Raw genomic sequence first — 24,324 nt, 5'->3', positions numbered from 1 at the left:
GCCATTGCAACTCCTTGGTCTGGTCCTATTCTGAAGATACCTCTAAATCTATCCTCTGGAAATGGTTACATACTCTGTGCAGTGATATTAGAACAAGCTCTCAAAGTCCTCTAACTAAAGGAACTTTTAAAATGTTTCCCATCGCCTTCACCTGGCTATATATTTCAGTTGTAGAAGTTGTCGGATAAGATCAGGAAACATGGACAGAGAGAGGACCTTTCAGTTTCCAGAGAGAGTTGATGCACGCGTGTGTGTGCGCTTAGTCTCTTCAGCTGTGTCCAGCTCTTTGCAACCTCATGGACCATAGCCCGCCAGGCTCCTCTGTCCATGGGATTTTCCAGGCAAGAGTCCTGGAGTGGATTGTCATTCCCTCCCCCAGGGGATCTTCCTGACCCAGGGATTGAACCTGCGCTTCCTGTATCTCCTGCATTGCAGGAGGATTCTTTACTGCTGGGCCACCCCGGAAGCCAGAGATTTGATGACCCAATTGCAAGTCCAGTTGGCTTTAACATGCTGGATTCTCTTCACTACATATGTGATACCTGAAGTAATCTTTGTTTTCTCCTTCAGAACAAGCACCAGTTACAAAAAATCAGAAAATACACAGGTTCAGCAGCCAGTTTCAATGCAGAAAGAGCATCATTATCAGAATAAAAACAGAGACTGGTAAATCTCATTTCATAGATTCCAAAAATGAGTGTAAATTAAGCAAAATATGCATTGTGGAAAAGAAGGTGACATTTTAATATGCAGTCAAATATTTGAAGATAGTTTGTATTACTATCTAAACTATATATAATTCAAACTCCAAATTGCTATATGACAAAGTGATTAAGCCAAGGGTTTTGCTGTTGTCACTGTTGTTCACGTCCTCCCTAGAAGCCAATATCCTTACAGTGTTAGCGTTGTCGATGGGAGTAATTACAGTATTTTCCCAAGAGCACTTGACTAAGGGTCAACCCTCCACCTAACATAATCATTCAGAGTCTCTCTGAACCTGAGAATCTTTTCACTTGGACACTCTGAGTCTTAACTCAGAAACAGATGAGTAGATGGTGAGAGAGTAAACCCTGGTCTCTAGAAGATTCTCCTGGGGAGGCTCTGGATCAGGAAAGCTGAGCTCCTTAAGAAGTAAGAATCAGGGCTGCCTCTGTCAACAGTTCTACTGATTACAGCCGAAAAACCTGTTTGTGCCATTTCTTCTCTGAATTGCTTTATTTAGCATATGTGCATTTATTTTTAGGCTTCTAAGAAAGCAGTTTATTTGCCTAAATAAATTACTATGGGCTAGAAATTTACATATGAGCTGGAAGTATTTTCAAAATATGAACAATTTTATATTTGGTAAGTTGTACAAGGTTGATTATGTGTTATATATATTATATATATATATAGTTAATCAACCCACACTTTCTGTTGTGACAATTTGTAATATTTTTTTCCATTGACAATATGTAAGCAGCAAATGTAATTCAGCCTATCCTTCAGTTCAGTTCAGTCGCTCAGTCATGTCCAACTCTTTGCGGCCACATGAATTGCAGCACGCCAGCCCTCCCTGTCCATCACCAACTCCCAGAGTTCATTCAGACTCACGTCCATCGAGTCAGTGACGCCATCCAGCCATCTCATCTTCTGTCATCCCCTTCTCCTCCTGCCCCTAATCCCTCCCAGCATCAGAGTCTTTTCCAATGAGTCAACTCTTCGCATGAGGTGGCCAAAGTATTGGAGTTTCAGCTTTAGCATCATTCCTTCCAAAGAAATCCCAGGGTTGATCTCCTTAGGGATGGACTGGTTGGATCTCCTTGCAGTCCAAAGGACTCTCAAGAGTCTTCTCCAACACCACAGTTCAAAAGCATCATTTCTTCGGCACTCAGCCTTCTCCACAGTCCAACTCTCACATCCATACATGACCACTGGAAAAACCATAGCCTTGACTAGACGGACCTTAGTCGGCAAAGTAATGTCTCTGCTTTTGAATATACTATCTAGGTTGGTCATAACTTTTCTTCCAAGGAGTAAGCATCTTTTAATTTCATGGCTGCAATCACCATCTGCAGTGATTTTGGAACCCAGAAAAATAAAGTCTGACACTGTTTCCACTGTTTCCCCATCTATTTCCCATGAAGTGATGGGACCAGATGCCATGATCTTCGTTTTCTGAATGTTTAGCTTTAAGCCAACTTTTTCACTCTCCTCTTTCACTTTCATCAAGAAGCTTTTTAGTTCCTCTTCACTTTCTGCCATAAGGGTGGTGTCATCTGCATATCTGAGGTTATTGATATTTCTCCCTACAATTTTGATTCCAGCTTGTGTTTCTTCCAGCACAGCATTTCTCATGATGTACTCTGCATAGAAGTTATATAAGCAGGGTGACAATATACAGCCTTGACATACTCTTTTTCCTATTTGGAACCAGTCTGTTGTTCCATGTCCAGTTCTAACTATTCCTTCCTGACCTGCATATAGGTTTCTCAAGAGGCAGGTCAGGTGGTCTGGTATTCCCATCTTTTTCAGAATTTTCCACAGTTTATTGTGGTCTACACAATCAAAGGCTTTGGCATAATCAATAAAGCAGAAATAGATACCAGAGTGCATAGCAAAACCTGCCTCAGATTTTGGAGATATTTGCAAGTGATACAAAAATCTTCTCAGGCACTGACAGAATTCCAATATTTACATCACTAGGAAGTTTCTTTTAATGTCTCTTTCAACTGGGCATTTGACATTCAAGATCACTCCTTAATTATCAAACAAACTTCAGGGACTGTTTTTCTGTATTTCTGTACAAAATTCTGACACCTTTTTCAAATTCTCTGTCCCTGGTTAGTCTACTTTTGACTACAGTTTTACTGGTAACCTCTATAGCTTGTCTACATTTTCTTATTTGATTTATTTGACCCATACTATTTATGCCAAAATTGGTCTGGTCACAAATGCTGGACCAATTTAATTGTTGTTGTCATTGACTTGATAATCTAATGGGGGGAGAGGACTGAGAATGAACCAACAAATAACCTAATGTAGTGGGTTGATATGTGTCCCCAAAAACCTATCTGCAAGTCCTAATCCCCAGTGCCAATGAAACTGACCTTATTTGTAAAAGGAGTCTTTGCAGATATTATTAAGGTTGGGGCTTAAAGAAGCTACCTCCAATGCAGGAGATCTGGGTTCGATCCTTTTGTTAGGTTGATACCCTGAATAAGAGAATGGTTACCCACTCCAATATTCTTGCCTGGAGACTCCCATAGACAGGGGAGCCTGAGTTAATAATTAAGTTAAGGTTCTTGAGATGAGATCATTGTAGATTGGAAGAGAAGGCCTAAATCCAATGCAAGGTGACTTTGTAAGAAGAGGGGAGACACAGAGACACAGAACGGAGGGCACGTGAAGTTGGAGCAAGACTGGAGTGACACAGCCCCAAACTGAGGAATGCCAAAGGCTGCCAGCAGCTACCAGAAGCCAGGACCGGGAGGCATGGAACAGAATCTCCTCCAGAACTTCCAGCAGGAACCAATTCTGCTAACACCTTGATTGTGGACTTATGGAATCCAGAAAGAATAATTCACTGTTGTTCCAAGCTGCCAAGCTTTTGGTAATGTGTTACGACTGTGCTAGAAAAGTAGCACAGTCAAAATGCTGAGAAATTCTACTGAGTTTAACAGAGAAAGTAGTTAGACATTGTGAGGGTTTAGTAAGAAATGGCAAACTTAAATACATAAGTATATGACATTTGGTCAAAAATCTGAAAGACATAAGGGGTGAGCTGTAGAGAAATCTAGGGGAAGACATTCTCAAATACAAATACAAAGAGCAAATCTCAATACAAAGAGCAAGTGGCCAGAACATGCTTGGAAGGCACAGCAAGGTGGGCATGAGTGGGCCACTAGGAAAGAATATAGACAGAGGGAAATAGAAGCTGCTTCAGAGGGTTTCTTGTGGGTCATTATGCCCAATGAGAGGAGCCTTGTTGGAGATTATGCCAAAGAGGTGATGTGTTAAGTGCTGTATTGAGAATACTCTAGCTTGCTAGGGGATAATTATAGTAGAAGGGAAAATAGTTAAAAGACAATTATAATAATGAGAATAATGGTGCCTTGGGACAGAATCATGTATGTGCATTTAAATGCATAGCCTGTAAAATTATTCTCACTTAAACTTTTGTATATTGAAGGATACAAAGCAGTAACAAAGGCTTATTCTCAACTTGTCTGATTTGTTTTAATTTTGCAACATTTAGGTTACATGTTGTGTATTACATTCAAGTTGTAAGCTCTCTTTTGATTAAATCCTATGCCTATCTCACTAGCGTAGGTTGACATAAGGCACATGGACAGCATGAAAAATAAAAACAATAACTTCCATAGTCTTAGCAATTTTAGTAAGGTAAAAGCTAAATAATAAGCTGGTTGTCCATTAACTGACGAAAGGATAAACAAAATATGTTATATCCATACAATGGAATATTATCTGGAAATAAAGAGAAATATAATATTGATACATGTTACCACATGAACAAACTCAAAAGCATTACGCCAAGTAAAATAAATCAGTCACTAAAGAAAGACTATTAGAAGCAGCAAGGAGGGGGGACAAGATGGCGGAGGAGTAGATGGACGAGGAGTGCATCTCTTTCCACAATACATCAGGAATACAGCTCCAGACACAGAAGTGCATGCAGACCACCAGCCGAGAGCAGACAGGAGTACCTGACCAGAGGAAAAGAATATACAGAACCACAAAAAACTCGGTAGGACGAAGGAACTAGGGAGAAAAACACGAGTGTTAGTAGGACTGAACCTGCCCTCGGCAGGGGGGGGAACTGAAGCAGGGGTCTGAGCCCCACACCTGGGCAATTGTCTGAGTCAGAAGAGAAACATTAAAGGCTGAGAGTGAAACAGCTGATCTGTGGCAGCCTTAATGGAATGAGAATCAGACAGTCCTTGCCACAGCCATACATATGCCAGACAGGGTCCCCTGGAAGGCGCAGCTGCTGGGAGCTGGAGTTTGGGTGTGGCATGATCCCAGGGCGAGGGTTGCTGTTGACTGTGAAGAGACAGATTGAGGGGATGTGAGGGAGGAGATTGTGAAGGGAAATCCCTGTGGAAGAAAGCCAGGCAGCCATGAAAGCAAGGCAGTGCTGCTGAATCACACACACCAGTACTGGCAGCTGAACAATAGAGAGGCTGGCCCATCAAATGCCTGACGCATTGAACTACAGAGTAGTACCCCACCCAGGGTGCCCCTTTAAGTGCCTGACCCACCGATCTACAGAGTAGGACCCCAGGCAAGGGAGCCCTCTAAGTGCCTGAACAGGCAGAGCTACAGAGAAAGACTGGCCAAAGAGGCCTTCTGATCACCAGCTACAAGAGGCTCGAAAAAAGACTCTGATAGGGCCATAACTGCTGTGGCAGAGGCAGTCCCTGTCCCTGCACTCTTGGCACAGCCAGGATCCCTGCAAGCCAAGCATCTGTAACCTTCATGCTCAACTCTCACTGGGGCAGAGGTGCCACAGGCAAAAAAAAAGTCTTGCATCTATGTGCGCAGGGTTGCTTCAGTAGTGCCTGATTCTTTGCGACCCTGTAGACTGTGGCCTGCCAGGCTTCTCTGTCAGGGAGGGGGGTTCTCCAGGCAAGAATACTGGAGCGTATTGGCCAATACTGGTTGCCACACCCTTTTAGAGGACTATATTCCCTGCTGTCCTAGCTGCCAACTCCCCTGAGTACCTGGTGCTGCCAGAACCCCTGCAACCCAAGCAGCTGCACCACCTCCACACCTGGCCCTCACAGGGGCAAACCCAAGTCCTCCAGGGCAGCCTCAGGAGCAAACCCCACTGAATGACCCACAAACAGAGGTGGAAATAAAACCACAATTGAAACCCAAGGGCAGTGTGGCTATGGAAGAAGACCCCAAACCTTCCAACCAGCTGTACAGCTGCAGATTAAATCCACAAGATCAACTAGGCAGACTCTGTGTCTATGGAATATATAAAAGGTCATTGAGAGTTCCCACAAAAGAAAACGCACTAGTTCTGATAGCTGTGGACATTGGAGGCAGGAACGCAGAGGAGGAGTGTCAGATTAGAATCTGAGCTGCCCCCACAGCAGGCCCGGAGATCAGCAGTGTTGGAGAGCATCCTAGGGAGGTGAGGTGGACTGTGACTCCCAGTGAGAGAACGGACTCTGACAGCAGTGACTCAAGAAAAGCATTCATTAGTCTTATGTTTTGACTTGCTCTGTAGATTCTTTTGTATTTTTTTTCTTTTCTTTTCCTTTTCCCCCCTCTCTGTTGTAGTTATCAATTTTGTTGGCATTATGAAATCTAATTAAACGTTTGAGCTTTTTTCCCCTCAGTCACATTTTTTTTTATTGCTGTTATAAACCTGTCTCTACATTGAGCTTTTGCAGTTCTGTGGAGTTTTCCTTTTTTGTTTTCTTTTCTCTTTTTTAAATTTTGATTTTTTAAAACTATTATTATTTTTTCTACATTTATTCCTTTGTTTTCCTTTCCTACTGTTCTTTTTCCCCTTTCAGTTAACCTTTAATGTATATAAAATTTTTTTATCTACCTCTATTTAACTTTGCCTATCTATTCTTTCTTTCCTTTCCTCTCAACATATTCGTTAGTTTTATATTCATTGCTTTATTCCCCAGTTAACACCTTGTTCTAGTGTTTTTTTTTTTTTTTCCAGTTTGTGCTTTAGTTAGTTGTGTTCTGGTAGATATAATTTTTGGTTTCCTTTGTTCACTGGGTCAATCTATTGTACTTTATTTTTGTTGGACTGTCTTGATTTTGCTTATGGGTATAAATGTGTATGTGTATATTCAGTAACACTTTTTATTGTTGTTATAAACCTCTGCTTCTATGTTGGGCTTTTGCAGTTCTGTGGAGTTTTCCTTTTTTCTTTCTTCTTCCAGTTTTTTTTCTTTCCTCTGTTTTATAATTTTAATTTTTTTAAACCTATTGTATTTTTTCTACATTTATTCCTTTGTTTTCCTTTCCTAGTGTTCTTTTCCCCTTGCAGTTACCAGAAGGGAATGGCAAGATACATTTAAAGCACTGAAAGGGAAAAGTCTACAACCAAGATTACAGTACCTGGCAAGGATCTCATTCAAAATTGATGGAGAAATAAAAAGCTTTTCATACAAGCAAAATTAAGAGAATTCAGTACCAGCAAACCAGCTTTACAACAAATGTTAAATCGACTTATATAGTCAAGAAATACAAAAGAAGAATAAAGATCTACAAAATCAACCCCTAACAACTAAGAAAATGGCAATAGGAACCTATATATCAATAATTACTTTAAATGTAAATGGATTAAATGCTCCAACCAAAAGATACAGACTGGCTGAATAAATAAAAAAATAAGACCCATATATATGCTGTCTACAAGAAACCCACTTCAGATCTCAAAACACATATAGACTGAAAGTGAGAGGATGGAAAAATATATTCTCTGCAAATGGGAAGCAAAAGACAGCTGGAGTAGCAATCCTCATATCAGAAAAAAATAGACCTTAAAATAAAGATTATAAGAGATAAGGAAGGCCACTACATAATGATCAAGGGATCAATCCAAGAGGAAGACATAACGATTATAAAGATCTGTGCACCCAACATAGGAGCACCTCAACATAGGAGCACAGCAGACATAAAAGTGGAAATTGACATAACACAATAATAGTAGAAAACTTTAACACCCCACTCACACCAATGGACAGATCATCAAAACAGAAAATTAATAAGGACACACAAGCCTTAAATGATACATTAGACAAGAAGGATCTCAATGATATCTTCAGGACATTCCATCCAAATGCAGAAGAATACACCTTCTTCTCAGGTGCACATGGAATAATCTCCAGGATAGACGGCATCTTGGGTCACAAATCAAACCTCAGTAAATTTAAGAAAATTGAAATCATATCAAGATCACATACTGTATGATTTCATTCATATGAAGGAGTCAGACACAGAGACAAATAGTAGATTAATGGTTTCCTTGGACTTGGGGAAAGGTTTCAGCTCTTACCTGATTCTTTGAATACAAGTGATTGTGCAAGGGGCACGTGGAGTGGAACAAAGACACCGCCCTAACAACATTTTAGAGTGAATAGGGATAAGAGAGAGGAGTGAGAAAAGGAACAAGAATGAAAAATCAAATGTGCTTCAATAGTAACTCTTGGTGGTCTAAAACAAAACAATTCATGATAAAATGGGAAAGAAAATGAAGGGAACATTCAGCAATCAACCACAGAAGAAGAAAATACGTCTCTCTTATTAACCATCTGATAATGATGGCATTAAGATGATATCAAGTAGATATTGTGGTTGTTGGTCTGCACCCTGCAGGCCTGTAAGGTCTGTACTTTCCCAGTTTCAGGACTGAAGAAGGATCCCAGAGTCAGCAACAGAGACATCAATGGTTTAATGGAATGGGGAGATTGCACATCTGAAGCAAGGTCCCGAGTGACTCCCCACCGTGTGTGGTGGCCAGAACATGGCAGTAGTGTTCACTCCTGAAGGCAAGTTACCAATTATGGGAGAATTATGTCATTTGGCTCATCAGTTGCCAGGGAATCAAGTAGAGGGTCATGCCCCTCATCACCGCTTTAATAAAAACAATCATTACCTGTGGGCCTGAGGCAAGTATGTAGAAAGGGCACTCTTGTGAGTAGGGTGTGGGTGAAGCAAGTCTGGTGAAGCAGGGGATGTACAGAGAGCAAGATAGCAGCCATCTCAAGTTGCCTGACCATACAGTGGTATATAAAGAATTTTATTATAAGTCTTTCATATTAAATAGCATGCTTTCTCCCCACTCCCTGGTGATAAAACATTTTGAATAGACTTGAATTAAGAACACTTGCATCCTGGGATAAGTGGCCAATTTGAGTATCTGCAGCCTCTAAATTTTGTGGTTTTGGTAACTTTATAGATGTATTAGTTAAGAAAATAGTTAATTCAAGGAAGATAGTCCCAGAGCAGTCACCAAGCAGTGGCTGGCTCCTCTGGTCAGGATGCCTGTGTCTTGGCTCTGTGAGGAAACAACTAAATAATTTTGTCAAAGGAAACTGTTTCCTTCTATATGTGTGAACTACTGTGTGAGAGTCTACTAAAATTACTGCAAACAGAGCCAGAATGTTGTAATCTACATAGGCAGCAAAAATACTAAGTGTAAATACTTGGATATCCTCAGTCTACAAATCTAAGAGCATGCATTTTCAGAGGAAGTGTAGTCTGAGACATTTCAGTAAATGACAGAGGATGAAAACCAATGACTAGAGAACTGGCAGGTCAGAGAATGTTGGGTGGAGAAAGAGGACACTTGGCTCTGACCAGATGTGCATCAGCTTGACATCTAGCACTTTAAAACACAGATATTACTATAGAGATAAACCCGAGGGAGAAACCCCCAAATAAACTGATTTGAAAATCTGGAATTTGATGGAGATAAGGCTGCAATGACTGGAAAAAATTTACAAGATTTGTGTACATTTATCAGAAAAGGCTTAATCCAGTTTTCTCCTTGTAAGCAAAGTTAAGAGGGGAACAAGTCTAACTTTTCAAATGCTGTTTCTTAATTTATACAGATGTATACATTATATAATTTGATTCTCATAGGAATGCCTTCCAGATGTGCTACTCTGTACATTGTTTAAATGAAAGGGTAGGGGATGGGCAACATCCAGTGATGATCTTGGCACCTAAGCCAGGGCAGAGGTTGGCTTAAGTGCCTGTGTTGATTCCAAGGCAAGCAGAATTAGAATAAAATAAAAAATATTTTAAATATCTATTATTGAAAGACAAAATACTGTCAATTCTATTTCTTTTTTTTTTTTTTCCTTAAGAGGCTAAAATTTATGTCCACAAAGACAAATTGCCTAAGATTGCACAACTCAGGATATTGTACTCTGTGGGAGTTTTAATTTGTTCTGACTTTCTGTTAATATACAAAATCATATAGTCTCCAGAATTCATGAATTAAATATTGAAAGTCCATGGGAAAAAATATGCCATTTAGCTATTCTCCAAATAGGTCTGACACAATGGCACTCTGTCATGGGAGGACTGAATCGCCATGGCTCTCTTACCAGGGTAAGCAGCCCGACAAAGGAGGCACACTCCACAAAGAAAGCCCTGGAAATTGCTTCCTCTGAGCACAGTGTTTCTCTTCATGCCCCTTTGCAAGGCTCCACACAAGACATTTCAAATGTATAATGATTCTATCACATGTAATGATTCTATTACATGTACAGCACCCCTAGGAAAATGATGACTATATTAAGAATGTTTTGAAGAAGATTAATGACTTAGTTTGGGGAACATAGATATCCAGAGATTTCAGGATTAACTTTCCTTCCTTTCCTTCATACAAAGAAGAAAAAAAAATGTCATGAAGAATTGCAACGATCTGATTTTATGGGTAAAGGAAATCTTTGACAGGGTGGTAATCTTAATCAATTTGTATTATAATTAAAACCAATTTTGTAAGTTCCATACTATCTTCTATTGAAAGTGTCTGCAGGCTAGATCTTGATAGGCCACTGTGATACAAGGAGAGAAGAAAATCTTACAGCACAGAGAGGGCATCCACACAGTGCTTGTGGACTCCTCAGGCCTTGGCTAATAGAGGTTAATGGCTTTACATATATTTGCATGTATATTCTTCCAGTATGTGCTCACCCCTTTCACCCACCCATACACATTTACTGTATAAATATATGCTTCCCTGTTGAGGAAAAAGTCAAATGGAAGAAACTGTACTGTTACTTTGAGGTGATGGGAAATTGTAGTATGGTTATATCATCCCAGATTCAGTGCTGGGTTCAGTTCACAGTTGACTATGTGACTTGCTGTGGGTAATGAAGTGTGACTGAAGAAGGGGTTGGTTACACAGCCCTGCAGACACTTTAAAAATAGTTGCACAGCTTTTAGGTTTCTCTTTTCCATTCTTCCCCCAAGAATAGCTGGCCCCAGACAGGCCTGGATCTCACCATGAGGCAGGCATATGGCAAAGAACAACAGCTGACCTGCTGCCAACTTACAACATAAATAAGAAATAATCCTTTACTATTTCAAGCAATTGAGGCTTTTGGATTATTTGTTACCAAAACAAAAGCTGACTGATAAAATCGAGAGGATTTCTTAAATAAAGCTGAAAAGCAAAAATTTTAAGATGGGAAAATTTAGGAGATATTATTACAGGCAATATAAAAATATATGGGACTTCCTAGGTGGCGCTACTGGTAAAGAACTTGCCTGCCAGTGCAGAAGACCTAAGAGCCATGGGTTTAACCCCTGGTTTGGAAAGATCCCTTGAGGAGGGTACAGGCAACCCACTTCAGTATTCTTGCCTGGAGAATCCTACGGACAGAGGAGCTTTGCAGGCTATAGTACATAGGGTCATAAAGAGCTGGACACGACTGAAGTGACAGCATGCATGCATGAATAAAAATATGTATCAAATAACAACACATGAAAATATTTAGAGCAGTACTGGGCACATTTTAGTGTGGCATACATGTTGCTACTGTATGAAGTTTTTCTCATCTATGAGGGACACTGTAGACAAAACGACAAATGGTAACAAGCTGGCAGAATATATATATATATATGTAAAATCTTCATTAATATCTAAAATATACAGATTTTTTAAATCAATAAAAACAATAGCTTCCTCTCTAATGGGCAAATAATATGAATAATATGGTAACATTCCCTTTGCCTCTATGATACACATTTTACAGTTTACTTATTCAGGCACTAAATATAACATAATATCAGTTGGAAAAACATTGTGTTTACATTATTTGGTAAATCATTCCAATTCCAAAGAAAGGCAATGCTAAAGAGTTCTCAAACTATCGCACAATTGCACTTATCTCACATGCTAGTAAAGTAATGCTCAAAATTCTCCAAGCCAGGCTTCAATAGTACATGAACCATGAACTTTCGGATGTTCAAGCTGGATTTATAAAAGGCAGAGGAACCAGAAATCAAATTGCCAACATCTGTTGGATCATCGAAAAAGCAAGAGAGTTCTAGAAAAACATCTATTTCTGCTTTATTGACTACGCCAAAGCCTATGTGGATCGCAACAAACTGAGGAAAATACCAGACCATCTGATCTGCCTCTTGAGAAATCTGTATGCAGGCCAAGAAGCAACAGTTAGAACTGGACATGGAACAACAGACTGATTCCAAATAGGGGAAGGAGCATGTCAAGGCTGGATATTGTCTCCCTGCTTATTTAACTTATATGCAGAGTACTTATGAGAAATGCTGGACTGGATGAAGCACAAGCTGGAATCAAGATTGCCAGGAGAAATATCAATAATCTCAGATATGCAGATGAAACCACCCTTATGCAGAGAAGGTAATGGCAACCCACTCCAGTACTCTTGCCTGGAAAATCCCATGGATGGAGAAGCCTGGTAGGGTGCAGTCCATGGGGCCGCTGGGAATCTGACACAACCGAGTGACTTCACTTTCACTTTTCACTTTCATGCATTGGAGAAGGAAATGGCAACCCACTCCAGTGTTCTTGCCTGGAGAATCCCAGGAACAGGGGAGCCTGGTGGGCTGCTGTCTATGGTGTCGTACAGAGTCGAACACGACTGAAGTGACTTAGTAGCAGCAGCAGCCACCCTTATGGCAGAAAGCGAAGAACTAAAAGAGCCTCTTGATGAAAGTGAAAGAGGAGAGTGAAAAAGTTGGCTTCAAACTCAGCATTCAGAAAACTAAGATCATGGCAACTGGTCTGATCACTTCATGGCAAAAGATGGGGAAACAGTGGAAACAGTGAGAAATTATTTTTGGGGTCTCCCAAATTACTTCAGATGGTGACTGCAGCCATGAAGTTAAAAGACACTTGCTCCTTGGAAGAAAAATTATGACCATAATGGACAGCATATTAAAAAGCAGAGACATTACTTTGCCAACAAATGTCCATCTAATCAAAGCTATGGTTTTTCCAGTAGTCATGTATGGATGTGAGAGTTGGACTATAAAGAAAGCTCAGTGCCAAAGAATTGGTGCTTTTGAACTGTGGTGGAGAAGACTCTTGAGAGTCCCTTGGACAGCAAAGAGATCCAACCAGTCAATCCTAAAGGAAATCTGTAAGGTAAAGGAGTTAGAGAAGGCGAGGTTCAGAAAAAGAATGAGACTGGCACTTTACAAGAACAGATCACCTTTAATTAGGTGAGAAGGGGAAGCAGTAAGATTAGTGAGCTGCTGTAATTACCCAAGAAAAGAGTAAGTATATATAGGCATATATGTAGAAAGTTACTGTCTTAAGGGGGCCTGTTCTTCTCCAAGGTTGTTTGGAGTAGTTATCTCTTAAATGGTTGGGGCAAGGAATTTTGGAGATCGACCAGAGGCTGGACCAGCTGGGTGCTGGGCATAATCAACCTTAATGTCCATTTTTTCTTTGGGTGAGAGAGTTCTTTGTTTTGCATAGAATAGTGGGGAGGACCTGGAGGGGAGTTTTAACTCCAGACTATTTTGAACCACATAACTTTCCTTCAAAATCAATCCTGAATATTCATTGGAAGGACTGATGCTGAAGTTGAAACTCCAATACTTCAGCCACCTGATGTGAAGAACTGACTCATTTGAAAATACCCTGATGCTGGGAAAGATTGAAGGCGGGAGGAGAAGGAGACAACAGAGGATGAGATGGTTGGATGGCATCACCAACTCAATGGACATGAGTCTGAGTAAGCTTCGGGAGTTGATGATGGACATAGAAGCCTGGTGTACTGCAGTCCATGGGGTTGCAGAGTTGGACACGACTGAGGAACTAAACTGCACTGATTTACAGTGAGCTTCATAATATAATAATGATTTTTTATGCAGAGGCTTATTTTTAACTGTGAATCTGATGATATTTATTATTGTCTAGTTGATTAATTTTCTATGCAATTATGATTAATTTTCTATGCAATTATGATTAATTTAACCCCCATCGTTCTCAACATCCTCAGCTTCCACAGCCATTTTGTCTCACGCCCTAACGTCTACTTCCTCCCACTCTACTGAGTGTTTGCATTCTCTGACTTTTCTCTGTCCTCTGACCTTCTCCACTTTGGACCAGCTGCTCCTTACATCCCATAATCAGCAGTGATCTGAGTGTTCTTCAACAAGTGTTTTCAAATGACTCTGGAAACTCATTTCAGTTTCTTGAGTTGGACAACTGCTTTCTCTATTTACATCTTTCCCTTTTGAGTCTGATCTTTTGTTTCAGTGAAAGACACCCTCCAGAAGCATCCTGAGAAAGGAACAATGAAATTTCTATTCCTGAAAAATGCCTTTATTTTATATTCCCATTTGTTAGTTTAATTTCATGCAGAACTTCTATGTCAAAAGTTATGTTACTTAAAAGTATCTAAAGCAGTTCCTCATAGTTTTTCAGATTCTGATAATGCTATTACAAGTCTAAAGCCACTTGAAAGCCGTTGTACTAGAATACAGTCTCATGGGGTTTTCTCTTTATTTCTGTACTCTGAAGTATGATAGTTTATCTCATGCTTCCTTGGTGGCTCAGACAATAAAGAATTTGCCTGCAATGCAGGAGACCTGGGTTCAGTCTCTGAGTTGGGAAGATACCATGGAGGAGGAAATGACTTTCTTGGAGGAAGTGTTATTCATTGTTCAGTGTGGTCTGAGGCCCACAATTATGGCCCAGTACTGTGAGTATCTCTATATTCAGCGAAAGCAGGAGTGTCTGGAATGGCTGAACTATAGCTCTGCTCCCCATTCTGCAACCACGCATTAGGCCTCCCCAGCCAGACTCTTTACCAAGTGGAGCTGGCCACTTCTTGCTCACCCCTGAGTTGCACGTTTCCCTTCTCTGCCAGCCTGCAGAATTATTCAGACAAACCAGTCTCCTGCTCCCTGTGGGACCAGAGCCACTTCCCCTCTTGTCACTCCAGAGTCTGCTCCCGAGGTTCCTGCTAGTTCACTGTGCTCCCGAGAGCATCCCCTGCTGATCTCACAGCCCTACATGCTGCCCAGCGGCCTCATCTCCCTGGCTGAGGGTGTACGTGCCTGACAAACAGCTGTTCCATTCATCTGCCCAACGGGGAGTGTTCTGTTTGGTCATCCCCACAAGCCTAGGGTGGGCATGCTCCTCCTCATAGGCGTGCTGATCACATCCGAGGACACCTGATCAGCTTTCATGAACAGTTTTAACTGACTGGTCAAAGGCAGTCATTTCATGTTGTCTGTGCCAGGTGATGGCACCCTCCGCACCCTCATCCACAAGACAAGCATTGTTGTTAATCATCCAGACGCCTGTGTGATGTGCCATCGAGTTAGCCTGTGTGCGGCAGGTGGTTTCTGAGGCTCCACCTGTAAAGGTGATGACCATACAGAGCACTGTAACCAGCCTATTTGAGTTCCACTCACCCGAGGTCAGGCTAGAGCTCTTGCTTATTGCGTGTGACCTGGTGACCTGAGTGACGCTTGGAGCAGTCATACAGACCTTGTGGTTGAGCAGCTCAGGAGGAGCCTGGGGTTTCGCTTTGTGAGCATTTGCACAAGAGAAAACCTCACACCGGGGAGGCTTCAGAATGGGCCCTGGCTGCCTAACAAGAGTTACTGATTTGTAGGCGAGGGCAGTGACCTTGGCCACCTTGTGTATCCGCTCCAAGGGCATTGAGGGGCACATCCACACAGCCTGTGGCACAGGTACCGTTGGAAAAAGAAAAGGGAAGGAAGCATGTCCTTCACTCCAGTGACCTCATATGTTACCCTCTCTGAACAATATGACTACAGTTGACCCCTGGGATGGGGCAGAAGAGTTTCCTGGCCTTGTGGGAAACCAGGACTTTCTAAGATGCCACTGACATCCAACTTGGGGTTCTGAGTTGCAAATGGTGCTGCTTCTGGGCTTCCTCATGCTAGCTAAGGATTCTGATTTCTAATACCTTCAAAGTATGTCCTTCTGCTTGTTTCTCTTTGCTGCCTTTTCTTCTTTCAGGTTTAGGGGCATATTTGGGGGAGAGGGATATAATGAGAAGAGCTTGTCTTCGTGACTTTGGGAAATTCATTTTAGTTCTCCTAGTCTCAGTTTCCTCATCTTCTAAATAGGATGGGAATTAACCATGCTGTATCTATAAATGGTGGTCATGAGGGTAAACCAGCACTGTGATATGAAAGGTGAGGGTGTACTAGCACATGCCTGCAAGACTTCAGACACCATCTAGTTCAAATCCTTTCTTCCTGTGGCCTCATAGCCAGTAGTTAGTGAAGCTTATCTAGTTTACACTGGTAATTAGTAATAGAACTATGTGTTTTGATGCTTATTATGCCAAGCTGAAGGTTACAGAGAGGGTTCCAGGAAAAGTTGATAATATCAGCTTTCCAATCTCCATTTCTAAGGTACTAATGTTATCCCCCCCATGGAAAAGAAATGCAAAAAAGCAAAATGACTGTCTGAGGAGGACTTACAAATAGCTGTGAAAAGAAGAGAGGCTAAAAGCAAAGGAGAAAAGGAAAAATATAAGCATCTGAATGCGGAGTTCCAAAGAATAGCAAGGAGAGATAAGAAAGCCTTCCTCAGCGATCAGTGCAAAGAAATAGAGGAAAACAACAGAATGGGAAAGACTAGAGATCTCTTCAAGAAAATTAGAGATACCAAGGAAACATTTCATGCAAAGATGGGCTCGATAAAGGATAGAAATGGTATGGACCTAACAGAAGCAGAAGATGTTAAGAAGAGGTGGCAAGAATACACAGAACTGTACAAAAAAGAGCTTCATTACCCAGATAATCACAATGGTGTGATCACTCACCTAGAGCCAAACACCCTGGAATGTGAAGTCAAGTAGGCCTTAGAAAGCATCACTATGAACAAAGCTAGTGGAGGTGGTGGAATTCCAGTTGAGCTATTTCAAATCCTGAAAGATGATGCTGTGAAAGTGCTGCACTCAATATACCAACAAATTTGGAAAACTCAGCAATGGCCACAGGACTGGAAAAGGTCAGTTTTCATTCCAATCCCAAAGAAAGGCAATGCCAAAGAATGCTCAAACTACCACACAATTGCACTCATCTAACACGCTAGTAAACTAATGCTCAAAATTCTCCAAGCCAGGCTTCAGCAATACATGAACCGTGAACTCCCTGATGTTCAAGCTGGTTTTAGAAAAGGCAGAGGAACCAGAGATCAAATTGCCAACATCTGCTGGATCATGGAAAAAGCAAGAGAGTTCCAGAAAAACATCTATTTCTGCTTTATTGACTATGAAAAGCCTTTGTCTGTGTGGATCACAATAAACTGTGGAAAATTCTGAAAGAGATGGGAATCCCAGACCACCTGACCTGCCTCTTGAGAAACCTGTGTACAGGTCAGGAAGCAACAGTTAGAACTGGACATGGAACAACAGACTGGTTCCAAATAGAAAAAGGAGTACATCAAGGCTGTATATTGTCACCCTGCTTATTCAACTTACATTCAGAGTACATCATGAGAAATGCTGGGCTGGAAGAAGCACCAGCTGGAATCAACATTGCTGGGAGAAATATCAATAACCTCAGATAAGCAGATGACACCACCCTTATGGCAGAAAGTGAAGAACTTTCTGTGCCAACTAAAAAGCCTCTTGATGAAAGTGAAAGAGGAGAGTGAAAATGTTGGCTTAAAGCTCAATATTCAGAAAACGAAGATCATGGCATCTGGTCCCATTCATGGCAGATAGATGGGGAAACAGTGGAAACAGTGTCAGACTTTATTTTGGGGGGTTCCACACTAACTGCAGATGGTGATTGCAGCCATGAAATTAAAACATGCTTACTCCTTGGAAGGAAAGTTTTGACCAAACTAGATAGTATTATTGAAAAGCAGAGATAATACTTTGCCAACAAAGGTCCATCTAGTCAAGGCTATTGTTTTTCCAGTGGTCATGTATGGATGTGAGAGTTGAACTGTGAAGAAAGCTGAGTGCCAAAGTATTGATGTTTTTGAACTGTGGTATTGGAGAAGACTCTTGAGAGTCCCTTGGACTGCAAGGAGGTCCAACCAGTCCATCCCAAAGGAGATCAATCCTGGGTGTTCTTTGGAAGGACTGATGCTGAAGCTGAAACTCCAATACTTTGGCCATCTCATGCAAAGAGTTGACTCATTGGAAAAGACCCTGATGCTGGGAGGGATTGGGGGCAGGATGAGAAGGGGATGACAGAGGATGAGATGGCTCGATAACATCACTGACTCGATGGACGTGAGTTTGAGTGAACTCTGGGAGTTGGTGATGGACAGGGAGGCCTGGCGTGCTGCGATTCACGGGGTTGCAAATAGTCGGACACGACTGAGCAACTGAACTGAACTGAACTGAATGTTATCCCTGTGTGTCCATATGGAATAATGTAGATTGGGTGGTTTTTGTTGCTGCTCTTGTTTATTTGAACATGGAATCACACCATAAGTATTACTCCAACTTTATAAACCAATACTTGTTTGTTTTTTTTTTTCTTTTTGTTTGGTTGGCCTTTCCCCACCACACTACATGTATTTTACCAGCTTCTTACTTCTGTTTTTCCACATTTCTGGGTCTCAAATTTCAGACTTCCAAATAATGCCTTGCATTTTTAGGATTTTTTAAAATAAATCCTGCTAATAAACCTAGTTGATAAAATAGTGAGAATGCCTTGGCCACAGGGACAGTTGGGAGCTTAGAAAAAAGTGCAGGGCCTGAGATGAAAGTGAGCATCCTTTGTAGGATTAAATAAATTTTACACATTTGGTGGGTGAATAAAAGACTTGTTATCTGAAACTCATCAACTAAATGAAGATGATATAACCTGGATCCCCCAGGCTGGTTGACTTTGTTCTGAGCACATGAGCTCATTTGACTTCAAAGGTTCCTTTTCTCTCCTCTCAGGCCCTACCCAGGTGCCACCTCATTAGCACCCTGGGGTTGGCCAGATGTGTTTTTCTTAGTCATTTGACATCTTTCACTGCAGTTCTGAGCTCTGCTTCATGTTGGGAATTGAAGGAAAGGACAGATTGTCATTTATGTCTGTTTGCTCCAGAACTTCAGGATTGTACCCAGGTCACTTCAGCAAGTATAACTGAATTTGAGTGTAAACAGGATGAAGGCTGAGGGCTGGCTGAGAAGACCCACCCTTGATCCACAGTAAGACCCCAGTAGATCATGTGAGTTCTCCCAAGTTGGGCCACTGTGCTACTTCTCCTTCACACCTGGGTTCCTCTGCCCAATGGGACACACAGATTCTTCTTCCTCCCTGTTCCCACTGTCCATGCCCAAGTCTGACTCCCTTTCAACCTCTTTCCCTGACTGCCTTCTCATCTTGAATCTTTCTGAATGTTGATCTCACTGCTTCTGGGTTGTGACCTGAGGACACTTCTTGGTCTGTCACCTCCTGAGAGCCTTCAGTTACTACAGATCCCATCCACATGTCCAGCTGTGATTTCCCCCTCCTCCTGTCTGACCACACACCGTGGTCAGTTGTTGGTCTCTGCTATCCTGACATGTGCTTGCCAGCCTCTACTGGTACAGTCCCTCTGTCTGGGGCAGTCTGCCCCTTCTTGGAATGACAGCCTCTCTCACTAGAGGACTTCTGGTTTCTCCTCCTTAAGTTCTCTCTTTGGATATTAATGCAATTCTGTGTCTCACTGATGGCAAAGACTTCTTTATAACAGTGGTGCTATTTGAGAACCACCTCAGGGTCCCTCAGGTAAAAAAAAGAACTCTGAAAATAAAGTAATTCAAGGAGGTTTACCAACAGAGGAATGATTTACAAGGGAGCAGGCCTAGGAGAACCACAGAGGCAGTACAGTCTCCAATGCCTTAGTAGCAGCAAATCCCTTCCCAACCCTGGGCTCAGGGAAGAAGGGATGTCTGGGCTCCAGAGAGAGGTTGATCTTCAGTGAGAAAGCTAATTTCTAGAGGCATCTCTGGAGGAAGAAGGCAGAGACTTAAAAACCCAGATATTCCTTTCCTTCTCCTTACTACATCCTCTTGGGGTTGACCAAACCCAACTAGAAGCCAAGAGCACACAGGCCCCCTAATATGATTCCTATGCCTTAGTATTCTGCAGCAGAGAGCAGACTGGGGGGAGCAGGAAGTGAATTTGCAGGGGCAGAAACCAGCCTCCTCCTGCCTTCAGCACAAGGAATGTATGAGCTTCATTAACTGCTTCACGGTGATGCTGACCTAGTCTTCACAACGGAAATGAAAGGTTGTAGCATTGCCAGTATGCTCACATACTAGAGTGAGGGAAACAAAGAAAACAAGAAAGAGACACTATAGCCTAGGAATCAGTCCCAGCCATTCCTCCTTCCTGGAGGACCCTGGACCCTGCCCTGGGGCTTGGCCCACTCTGAGGTTTTCCTCCAGAGCCCCTGGGTGAGGCCAAGGCAGTGGCCACCCTCCTGGGACTAGTGCTTCAGCCCTGTGTGGATTTGTCTGGCCACAGATCCCCACTTTTTCCTCCTGCATGACCAGGTCTTGCATGATCACACTTATGCGTTCCTAGAAAAACAATGAAGCAATAGAAACAGGTCCTGTGGATACATGAACTCCCTGCTCTTTGACTTTACTAAGGTCTTCTGGCCCCGATCAGGCTCGATCCCATTTTAATCACTTCCATTTTTATCATGTGACATTTCACTGCAAGTCCAATTTTAGGGTTTGGTGAATCAAACAGCAATTAGCTTATCATGGGAAGTTAGGGCCATATGGTCACTTGGTGCCCCATAATGAGATTTTCTATCTTTATCAGGCTCAGTAACAAGGCAGGAGGTAGAGGCAGAAGTGGCCCACCACCTGCACCTCAGGGGCCATGCCGTGATCCTCGTGATGAAGATTCCTGAGGCCCCACAGAGCATCTGACTGTTCACATTTTCTTTGACTTTACTGGGTCCTAGGACATGGAACAACAGACTGGTTCCAAATAGGAAAAGGAGTACGTCAAGGCTGTATATTGTCACCCTGCTTATTTAACTTATATGCAGAGTACATCATGAGAAACACTGGACTGGAGAAACACAAGCTGGAATCAAGATTGCTGGGAGAAATATCAATAATCTCAGATATGCAGATGACACCAGCCTTATGGCAGAAGATGAAGAGGAACTCAAAAGCCTCTTGATGAAAGTGAAAATGGAGAGAGAAAAAGTTGGCTTAAATCTCAACATTCAGAAAACGAAGATCATGGCATCCGGTCCCATCACCTCATGGCAAATAGATGGGGAAACAGTGGAAACAGTGTCAGACTTTATTTTTCTGGGTTCCAAAATCACTGCAGATAGTGATTGCAGCCGTGAAATTAAAGACACTTACTCCTTGGAAGAAAAGTTATGACCAACCTAGACAACATATTCAAAAGCCGAGACATTACTTTGCCGACTAAGGTCCGTCTAGTCAAGGCTATGGTTTTTCCAGTGGTCATGTATGGATGTGAGAGTTGGACTGTGAAGAAGGCTGAGCACCGAAGAATTGATGCTTTTGAACTGTGGTGTTGGAGAAGACTCTTGAGAGTCCCTTGGACTGCAAGGAGATCCAATCAATCCATTCTGAAGGAGATCAGCCCTGGCATTTCTTTGGAAGGAATGACGCTAAAGCTGAAACTCCAGTACTTTGGCCACCTCATGCGAAGAGTTGACTCATTGGGAAAGACCCTGATGCTGGGAGGGATTCGGGGCAGGAGGAGAAGGGGAAAACAGAGGATGAGATGGCTGGATGGCATGACAGACTCAATGGACGCGAGTCTGAGTGAACTCCGGGAGTTGGTGATGGACAGGGAGGCCTGGCGTGCTGCGATTCATGGGGTCGCAAAGAGTCGGACATGACTGAGTGACTGAACTGAACTGAACTGAAAGTCCAAGTAATAGGATTTGTGCTAGAACCCTGGCCTTGCTCAAAACTGACAGCTAAATACTAAAGGAACAAACACACAGACACACACAAAATATGTGACATTTGTTGTCTCCAAAATCTAAAGAACCTCTTCAAGCTAGAAGACAGACAGCACTCAGAGGCCAGCTCTCTGGAAACTAGCCTCAGCTAAGGATGTGAAAGTACGTGAAGGTGTTGGTCACTCAGTCGTGTCCGGCTCTTTGTGACCCTATGGGCCCTATGTGTCCTTCTAGGCTCCCTGTCCGTGGAATTCTCTAGGCAAGAATAATGGAGTGAGTAGCCATTACTTTCTCCAGGGGATCTTCCTCACCCAGCGATTGAATCCAGGTCTCCTGCAGGCAGATTCTTTACTGTCTAAATCATCCCCAAAGTCATGCCTCCTTCCCAGCTATTTTGAACACCCAGTCCATCCAAAGCTGGAAATCCTTGCCCTGATTTGGGCCAAAGCTGAAAACCCTACCAGCTTCAGATCTCCCTGTGGGCCCTGTGGGTGACTGAAGCATCAGTGTCTTCCTCCGTTGATCATATTTCTTTCTTCCCTCAATGTATGTGGATCTCAAGACCACATCTAGTGAGCTAGCTGCTTATATGTATATGAATCTTCATCTCAGAGCCTGTCTTCTGGGGGGACCCAACCCATAACAGTAACTCCTTCTGGAACAAACACTGCCAAGTCCCAGACCACCAGCTCCCAGAAACTGACCCACTGTGGCAGCCCTAAACTTGGGCAAAGTTTGTCTCCCACCCTATGCATCCATGTGCAGCAATAAGCCCTCTGGGGTATTGCTACTCTGCTTATTGGACTCAGTTAGTCTGGTTCCATCAGTGTAAAAGAGCGTGATGGTCTGTGGATAGGGCAAAAGTTCTCCAAATAATGTCAAGACAGAAAGGAGGGGAAAAGACAGAGCCCAAGGTAATGTTCCTATGGACTTTGCCCCACGGATTAGTCCTTATTTCCCTTCCTAAAGGGAGTAGTAGAATGAGGGCTGGGGGAGAATTCACCATTTCAACATCTAGTGAGCTGCCTGTCTGATGCTGGGGGCTGTGTCAGGAAAAATACCCGACCTGGCACTGAGTTCGGGGGGGGGGTGTGGGCAGGGGAGATACCTCGCCACTTCCTGGGTTGGTCCTAAATTGTCATTCTGTGACTCCTCTGGTGCTTCGTTGTTGTTCAGGCACTCAGTCGTGCCTGTTTGCAGCCCCATGCCAGGTTTCGCTGTCGTTCACTATCTCCTGGAGTTTGCTCAGATTCATGTTGTTTGAGTTAGTGATGCTCTCTAACCATCTCATCCTCCGCTGCCCTCTTCTCCTCCTGCCCTCAATCTTTCCTAGGATCAGGGTCTTTCCCAATGAGTCTGCTCTTTGCATCAGGTGGCCAAATTATTGGAGCTTCAGCTTCAGCATCAGTCCTTCCAATGCACTACTGCTTCACTGAATCTGACTCTTCAGTGCTGGCTCTAGCAAAATAAGTCACCCAAGGAAGCAGTACAAACCGCCATGGCTGCATGTCTCACTTTTTGTTTTGGCACTAATCTCTGTTGGATTTCCCCTAGCCATGCTGTGTAGCCTTTCTGCACTTTCCTTGGAGGAAAGGAGTGTGTTATAGAGGGTGAGGAAATCCCAAGGTTGTCCAGGTCAACGCTTTCAGGCACAAAGCAGAGCACAGGGAAGATCGGGGATCAAAAAGCAAATGGAAAAGGTTCCGGACATGAACCTATCTTTTTTCCCAGCACCCATGATTTCCACTTGTCTGAGATGAGATCTGATGGTGACTGTTTTGAGTTTGATCCTGTACCATTCGGGGCAGGTAAATTTGGATCCTCATGTGTGTTTGGCCATACCTGGAGTCTCAGATTATCAGGTTGATGGTTTCTTCTCTTGTTTTCCAGTCAAATCTCTTTGCAGCAAATCTCTCTTCCCTCTTATTCAGGAGGGGAAACCATTCTTACTTTTTAGGGATCTTGGTTCTGGGTGGATTTTGGTATCTTCTTTCCCAGATGGTCATTCAACATAGTTCCCTCTGTGCTTCTCCACTGTCCCTCCATGGTGTGGTGTGGCCATGTTTCATCCCTCATGTATGCATATTTCCCCTTAATTTCTACTGTTTGCAAAGTCCCTTATCTTTCTTTTGGGCCTGACAGTATATAGTTGTTTATTTTAGAGTCTCCAGCTTTGAGACATGCTTGAAGTGGAATGGGCCTAAGAGTTGTGTTAATCAAACAAAGTCACTTTAGTTTAACAAGAACTACACTTGGTTCTGGACTTCCCAGGTGGAACTAGTGGTAAAGAACTCGACTGCCAATGCAGGAGACTTAAGAGACAGGGATTTGATCCCTGGGTAGAGAAGATCCCCTGGAGGAGGGCATGGCAACCCACTCCGGTATTCCTGCCTAGAGAATCCCATGGACAGAGGAGCCTGGAAGGCTACAGTCCATTGAGTTGC

The sequence above is a fragment of the Oryx dammah genome, unplaced genomic scaffold (assembly GCF_014754425.2).
Source record: "Oryx dammah isolate SB20612 unplaced genomic scaffold, SCBI_Odam_1.1 HiC_scaffold_18, whole genome shotgun sequence".
Lineage (NCBI taxonomy): Eukaryota > Metazoa > Chordata > Mammalia > Artiodactyla > Bovidae > Oryx > Oryx dammah.
The sequence above is the reverse complement of the archived record's forward strand: the minus strand, read 5'-3'. Positions refer to the sequence as shown.